Raw genomic sequence first — 7,969 nt, forward strand, 5'->3', positions numbered from 1 at the left:
ATTCAGGTTTCCTCCATGTCTTTTGTGGCACATTATTATTTTTAATCTTCAAAATAACTCTGCAAGGTATGATTTTTAGTAGATGAACATCTGAGACTTGGAGAGGAAAGATGACAGTGCAGAAAGAGCTGAACTATCAGCAATGCCATACTACCAATCCATTAAACAGACATTCACTAGGTTCCTACTTTGTGTCAGGCATGATGTTTGCTTGATTCCAAGAGCAATGAGGAGATAATGTCCTAGTCCTTGAGGAACTAACAATTTAGTGTACAAGACAAGTACATTTAAAAAAACTCATCATTTCACAATACAGGAAGAGCTACCAAAAGGGTAGGTATCCTGTTGATACAAAAATTAATTCAAATAATATAGGCACTTGGCACAATAATGCCACATAATAAATACTTATTAAATGTTAACTATTATTCCTGTGATTTCACTCAGTTTTTACAACAGCCCTAACCCCTATATATTGCTGTTTTTCTGATCAATAATACTCTGATCAGAGTAGTTAACTTACTCAAAATCGCAGAATGAAAAAATGAATCTGAGTTTCACTAAAGCCTATGTTCTCTCTACATTCCTGTTTCCTCCATAGTCCCAGCAGAAGTAACATCATGTCTTAAGGTAGAAACATTAAAGAGAAGGGTGTATTGGGAACAAGTTGAGAGTGATTGAAGCATGGAGGGTAGAGGGGGGCAGTGAGCAGTAAAGGCTGGTCACAGTCTGTGAAGGGCTTCCAAGTACTAAAGTTCATAAAATATGTCAGTCCCACTAATTTGTTCATGATATTTAGCTCTAAGAACTGCTGAACCAGAACATTCCCTTTGGGGTGTACAAAATAAGACAAGCTCTGTGTAAGACATTTTTGGTCTTGCTGAGGTCAATGTGGTGGGTTTGTTGCTGAGGAAGAGTTCTGACAATTGCTATGGAGATGCAACATAAGCAAAGAAAAGCAAAAATATTTGTCTTCTGAAAGCAAAATCAGAAGGAAGCACAGTGAATTAAGATTCTATACGTAATATGTTTTGCACCAATAAACACCAATTTGCAGAGCAACTTCAGGAAATGAAATTGACTGAGTCCAAGTCTTCACAGAAAATTCATCTGCTATCTACCCTAGATGGTTGGAATGCTTACATGTGGGGGCATTTCTTTTTATCATTATATGACTTCTTTATTTGAGAAGTAGAAATAAGAAAATTTCCTTTAATTTCTAGTATACTCTTGAAATCATCATATACTTTATTTTTTAAAAGATTTTATTTATGTATTTGACAGAGAGAGCACAAGCTGGGGGAGTGACAGGCAGAGGAAAAGGGAGAAGCAGGTTCCCCATGGAGTAGGGAGCCCCATGTGGGGCTTGATCCCCAGGACCCTGGGATTATGACCTGAGCCGAAGGCAGACATTTAGCCAATTGAACCACCCAGGCACCGCACATATACTTCACTTTTTAAAAGAATTTATTTATTTACTTGAAAGAGAGAGAGAGCATGAATGAGATCATGAGCAGGCTGTGGGGTGCACAGGGAGAGGAGCAGATTCCCACTGAGCAGGGAGCCTGATGCAGGGCTCTATCCCAGGATCCCAGGACCCCAGGACCCTGGGATCATGACCTGAACCAAAGGCAGATGCTTAACTGACTGAGCCACTCAGGCACCCCAGAATTATATACTTTAAGCTGAAAGGGCTGAATGCTATTCATACTCTTCTGGGGGGAAAAATGAAAATTAATTTCTGCCTAATTATTTTAATAATATGGTTAGCATTGATTTTAATATAACAGAGAAATAGCATTAAGTTTCAACTCAGAACAATTCAAGAATATTACCACTATCAACTAATTTGATATATTTTTAAAATGTGACTTAGATTAAATCAAGGAAAGAGAGGTCATTTCAATACCATATTTTCTTGTTCCCATAAAAAAATCTATCCATTTTTTGACAATATTTATTTACTTATCTAATCAAAGTGTTGATCAAGGATGCAATATGTGCCCAGTTTGTTGTGAAACACTAAGGACACAGTTATAGCCCAGGGAGACACAGTTTCTGCTCTGGGAGACTTTGCAGTATAATACCAGAAAACTACAAGCAATTACATCAAAGGGCTAAAGTTAGACATTTTTATTAGTATATTGCAAGAGAATTGGGCTTGCAGAATGGTGCTTCTCAAGCTCTGTATGTGAGTCACCCGGGGATCTTATTAAAACACAGCTTCTGATTCAGTAGGTCTAGAGAGGAGCTGATATTCTGTATTTAAACATAATGCCATGTAATGCTGATGCCACTAGTCTATGAACCACACTTTGTAGTAAGAGCATAGACTATTAAGATGTAATATTAAGACGTAGGGCATAAAGTACGTCTTAAATATTAAAAAATATTAACATTTTTTCTTGGGGTGCCTGAGTGGCTCAGTTGATTAAGTGTCTGCCTTCGGCTCAGGTCATGATCCCCGAGTCCTGGGATGGAGCCCTGCTGAGCAAGGAGCCTGTTTCTCCCCCTCCTTCTGCCTACCAGCCCCCCTGCTTGTGCTCGCTCTCTCTGTCAAATAAATAAAACCTTAAAAAACAAAACAAAAACAAACAAACCAAAAAAAACCTTTCTTTTCTTGGTGTGAAAGTTGTATTTTTCAGAATCAAATAGTTGAGTTTCATTCCTGGCTCCAGCTGTAATCTTGGGCGGGTCACTTGACCTCTCTGTCTCAGTTTCCTTATGTGCAAACTGGGAATAATGGCAGAGACTATCTCATAAGATTGTTGTCAAGGTTAATGATATAATTTATATAATTCACTCAGAATAGTGCCTAATTCTTAAATACTCAATAAACGTTAGTTATTATTTTTTGTATTAGTATTGTTTTAGAGATCTGTTTGGGATTTGGTGTGCTTCATTAATCTGAAGATTCATGATTTTTATTAATCCTGGAAAATATTCAGTCATTATCTTTTCAAAAGTTGTCTTTCCTCAAGTGTTTTTTCTCTTCTAGGATTCTGGTTTGACATCCATGTACCTTGTACCATGTACCTTATGTCTCCTATAACCTTTATGTGAGTTAGTGTCCTTATCTATAAAATGAGGCTACAAACTGTTAAAAACAAAATTCAACTGAGTAAATTTAAAGGTCAAATTGTCTTTATTCAGTGATCCATAAATCAGGCAGCATCCAAACAAATAAAAAGGAGCTCCAAGGAGTAGAACAAAACAGAAAGCTTTTATAGACAGAAGGGGGAAGACAGTGGATTGTTTTAGGTGAAGTGAACTTCCTTTAGGGGACAAAAGGGTCTATAGGGTGGATTAACTCACTAGTTCTGACCAGGAAATTCCAGACTGACTGGTTAAGGTTACATTCCTGGGAGAGGCTGATTGGGTCAGGCATTAAGTCTTGGTTTGCTGACATGAAGCTTAGCAGAGTGACTCCATTTGGGATTTGCCTGTCCTTCTAAAAATTAACCCCTTTTGATCAGAGTGTCAGCTTAACTGAGAGACATCAAAATTTAAGTCATTAGCATCACTCTCAGCTATCACTCTGTGAAGTTCTCACAGTCTTTGTTGATCCTGTGTATGGTATTCACAGGTTGTGATGTTTTATCTAAATTGCTGTGATATTCACAGGCCATGTCTTCTGGTTCACAACTTTTTTGGTCATTCTCTTTGTTCCTTTTCTGATGTTCCTGTCTTAGGGAGATCATTTGCTTGGTGGTTAGTGGCTGCAAATATATATTTAAAGATCTTAAGACAATACAATGCACCAGGGAGATTTCTATGATTATTATAAGCAGGATAATTCCCGATGTCTTGAGTATACCTAAAAGCCATGGTGTCCAAGACCCAAAGCAATCAAAATCAAATAAGTCAAAGAAAGACCCCATTAAAGGAGATACTTTTTAAGCAAAGTGATTTTCTCAGTGATCTTATGTAACTGAGTTTCAACTTCCCCCAAAGTATTAATCCAGTTACGGCAGATGATGTTGGCCATAGCACAGATATCTTCTGCTCAACTAAAAGATTATCAAGGGATATCCTATTATCAAGAACAATTTTGGCCAGAGAGTCAAAGGATTTTTGTTGGGCAACTACAGTTTTAGCAGCAGATTCTGTAATATTTCAAGAGTTAAAGAGAAATTCTTATTTATTTATTTATTTATTTATTCATTCATTCATTCATGATAGACAGAGAGAGAGAGGCAGAAACACAGGCAGAGGGAAAAGCAGGCTCCATGCCAGGAGCCTGACGTGGGACTTGATCCCGGGACTCCAGGATTGCGCCCTGGGCCAAAGGCAGGCACCAAACCGCTGAGCCACCCAGGGATCCCCTAAAGAGAAATTCTTAATCATAATCTTATATGTACTCACTACTGACCAAGGAAGTAGGACCCTGATAAAGGAAACCAATCCTGAATCATGAATGCCTCCTGATAATTCCCATTGGAATTTGTGAGTCAGGCCTAGAAAGGTGACAGTCATGGAAGCCAATAAAATGTTAAGGCCCTGTAGTCCACATAGGCAGTTCTATTCTGGTTGCCTTGTGTCCCTTTTTTAAAAATTAAAAAAAAAACTTTTTTTGTCCAGAACCTGGATACAAGTTTCCCTAGGTTTAGGGTTCTTAACCAGAGACAAGGAAATGGGTGAGGCAGTCGGAAAGATTGCCCCATTAGCAATGGCCTGGGAGATACAGATGATGGCATTACCTTTCAAGGCCAGTGCCAGAGTAAAGGAAAGAAAGGGAAGAAGAAAGTGTTTCATGTTTAGTTAAAATATGAAGTCTTGATCCAGTGTCTTGGGTGGAAACAGTCTACACCAATGTTAGAAACTTTTCTTCCTAGTCGATTTGATTTAAAGGTCTCCAGTGTCTGCACACAACAAAATGTCAGGGAGAGGCTTCTTTAGCTGTGAGATGTGTGCCCAAGTCCCCAAAGTTTGGCTACCATCTAGGTAGTGAGGAGGACCTAAGATATTCTCTTGCAAAGAAATTCAAGGGAAGTCTTTGTACTTAGTGATTTCAAATTAGAAGGGCGGGGAAAAAATTGTAAATGTTAGTTTGGAGAGTTGTAGCCAAATATTTGAAAAAGCTAGAAGAATTTAGGATCCAGGGCACCTGATGGCACAATCAGTTAAACATCTGACTCTTGATCTCAGCTCAGGTCTTGATCTCAGGGTTGTGAGTTTGAGGCCCACAAAGGGCTGCACATGGAGCATGGAGCCTACCTGTGGAAAAAAAAAAAATCCAGGATCCAATCCAATTTGAAGGTATAAAACAAAACCTCAAAGATAATTAACAGAATTAGAATTTAATATCTACAAAGGTACAAACAAAATTTTTTTCTCTACAATTATCTCCATTTCTTTTTTCCAAGGATAATCATAGCAAAGTTAGGTTGTTTGCATTGGACTTAGTCTGATCATTTACATAAGTGCAGCAAGAATAGTGATTGACCATATAAGCACTTGTTTTTTCTATACATAAATAGAATGAGGAAAACAACTTTTTTTTTCTAGAGATAAGTAAAATATTCAATTTGATTCTTCTAAGGGTAGGGGGAAGGAGTTGAAAGTAGGTCTTCATTTTGCAGTCACCATCTGTACAAATTCTTCATAGTTGACTCGTCCATCTCCATCAGTATCTGCTTCTTTGATCATTTCATCTACTTCTTCATCTGTTAGTTTTTCTCCTGAGTTTGTCATGACGTGATGTAGTTCTACTGCACCGATGTAACCATTGCCATCCTTGTCAAAGACTCAAAATGTTTCATGAATCTTTTCTTTATTGTTTGTATCTTTCATGTCTTTTAGCCATCATAGTCGAAAATTCTGGGAAATCAGTGGTGCCATTACCATCAACATCCAACTTGTTGGTCATATCCTATAATTTTGCTTCTTTTGGGTTCTGACCCAGTGACTTCATGAGAGTTCCAAGTTCTTTGTTGTGATGGTGCCGTCGCCATCTTTGTCTAATAGGGAGAAAATTTCCTTGAAGTCAGCAATCTGTCCTTCCTTCAGCTGATCAGTTACAGTGTGAGTGAAGGGAGGAAGAACAGAGAGGGAGCGAGGGTGGTTGCACCAGCACGGGGGTTATAATGGCAGGAGTGTCTCCACTGCTGTTGCTAAGGCACAATGTGTGCTTAGCACTGTGCTACCATCTGACTGTGAGTAACAGTGCCATTACCCATGAATTTCCCAGGACCATGGCCCCATATAAGCACTTCTTAAGCTTACTTTGTTGGAATCTTGTAAGCAAGGTACCAAGTCTATTTTTATTAAGGGGCCTTATTGGCTCTGTAAAGTCAACTTTAGTTCCTTAAAACTGTCTGATCATATATGAGTCTATGCCCTTCTATCTCAAATATGACATTCCAATCAAAGCTTTGGTAATATAACTAATGTTTCCAAGTTTAGATTCTTACTGAATTTGTGTAAATAACAAGTTTATTACAAAAAAAAATGCTCAAGAGTTTCTAAATTCTGAAGGGGGCAAGCATAGAGAAAAAAATAAATGTTTCATCTTTGTTTACAATAGCACACTTTACTAAATTGCTGTGAGTCATGGATAACTTAAAGTTTCCTCAAATCTGGAAAAACAACACATTAACCAGAGCTGTTTCAAACAAGAAGTCATAAAAATTACAATCATATTCCTCAGTTCACTCAATCCCATCTTATTTATTCTTGTTCTGCTTGAGTCCAGTTTTTTTCTATTTGTTCTGGAAATCCTTACCTAGTTCAGTTTTATGATCATAAAGTTATCAGAACCTTGTGTTTGCCAGAGTCTTTTCCACAAATGTTCTTGAAGATGAAGCACTTCTACTTTTGCAAAGCATCAGAGTAAAACAGTAATTTTCTGCAACTAACAAAAGACTTCAAAATTCCCATTATAAAGATCTGATGAAAAAAAAAAAAAAAAAAAAAAAAAAGATCTGATGAGAGTTCATTATAATGGAGCTGATAAGGAAACTTGGTTATTTTTGTGAGACATAATATTTTATAATAATAACTGGAATTATGATTGACAACATTCTATCAGGACGTATCAGATTGCCAGGAGTTTCACACAATTTTTGGAACATTTATACCTTAGACCTATATAAATACAACATAAAGAATGCTTAGTATTACTTCCCATTTGACAATAATTTATAATTTAACATGGCAAATATATCTAAGTACTTCAACATCTTCCTTTTTGTAAGAAGAGAGGAAGTCTTTTTAGATGTTCCATGTATCCTCTTAAAAAATCCCAAAGTTAGTGTGAAGTCACACAAATATTATTTGCCTCTCTCTGTGTCTCTCATGAATAAATAAAATCTAAAAAAAAACACAAGCATATGTAGAATAAAAATTGTGTATTTGTATTTTTTTAATGTTGATAATCTGAAGACATGTCTATTTTAATTAAGTCAATAAACTTTAAATTAGCTTTAATATCATATATTTTCCTAGATTATGTGAACTCAAAATTCATTTGGGTTAGTTTCTATTCTATTTCTGAGAATTTAATTTGTATAAACAGTTGTCTTTGAGCCACTTAAATAGAGCTCTTATAAAAATTAAATTTGGCAATACCATCCAGAGGTAGAAAATTACATCTACAGTGTATGTATGTGTACACATACACACACACACACACACACACACACACACACATATGAGGGGGGAGTGAGAGAGAGAGAGACCTTGCAGCTTTCATTTTAGAATTACTGCCATGAATCAGTACAGAACTCACTAGTTATAAAAAGATTTTGAATCTAAGCTGTTTTTCTAGTTTTGTAAAGATTTGTAATGCCTCAAAGACTTGAGTTGCAACTTAAATAAGGTTCTGATTATCAGCTTCTGACTACAGAGCAACTTCATCGGAATTGATGTTGAAAAATTTGTGTAGGAGTCTCGGAAGACACCTTTTCCCCCAGTGTGCCAGTTGATTGCAAATGAAACATTGACCCTTAGGCCATCATTTTGATGGTTG

At 36.9% G+C, this 7,969-nt stretch overlaps 1 pseudogene; it reads right to left on the reverse strand.

The window, feature by feature from the left end:
• Window positions 1-5,571: 5,571 nt before the first annotated feature.
• Window positions 5,572-6,021, reverse strand: LOC121481426 (annotated as a pseudogene).
• Window positions 6,022-7,969: the final 1,948 nt, after the last annotated feature.

This window comes from Vulpes lagopus, chromosome 23 (genome assembly GCF_018345385.1).
Source record: "Vulpes lagopus strain Blue_001 chromosome 23, ASM1834538v1, whole genome shotgun sequence".
NCBI lineage: Eukaryota > Metazoa > Chordata > Mammalia > Carnivora > Canidae > Vulpes > Vulpes lagopus.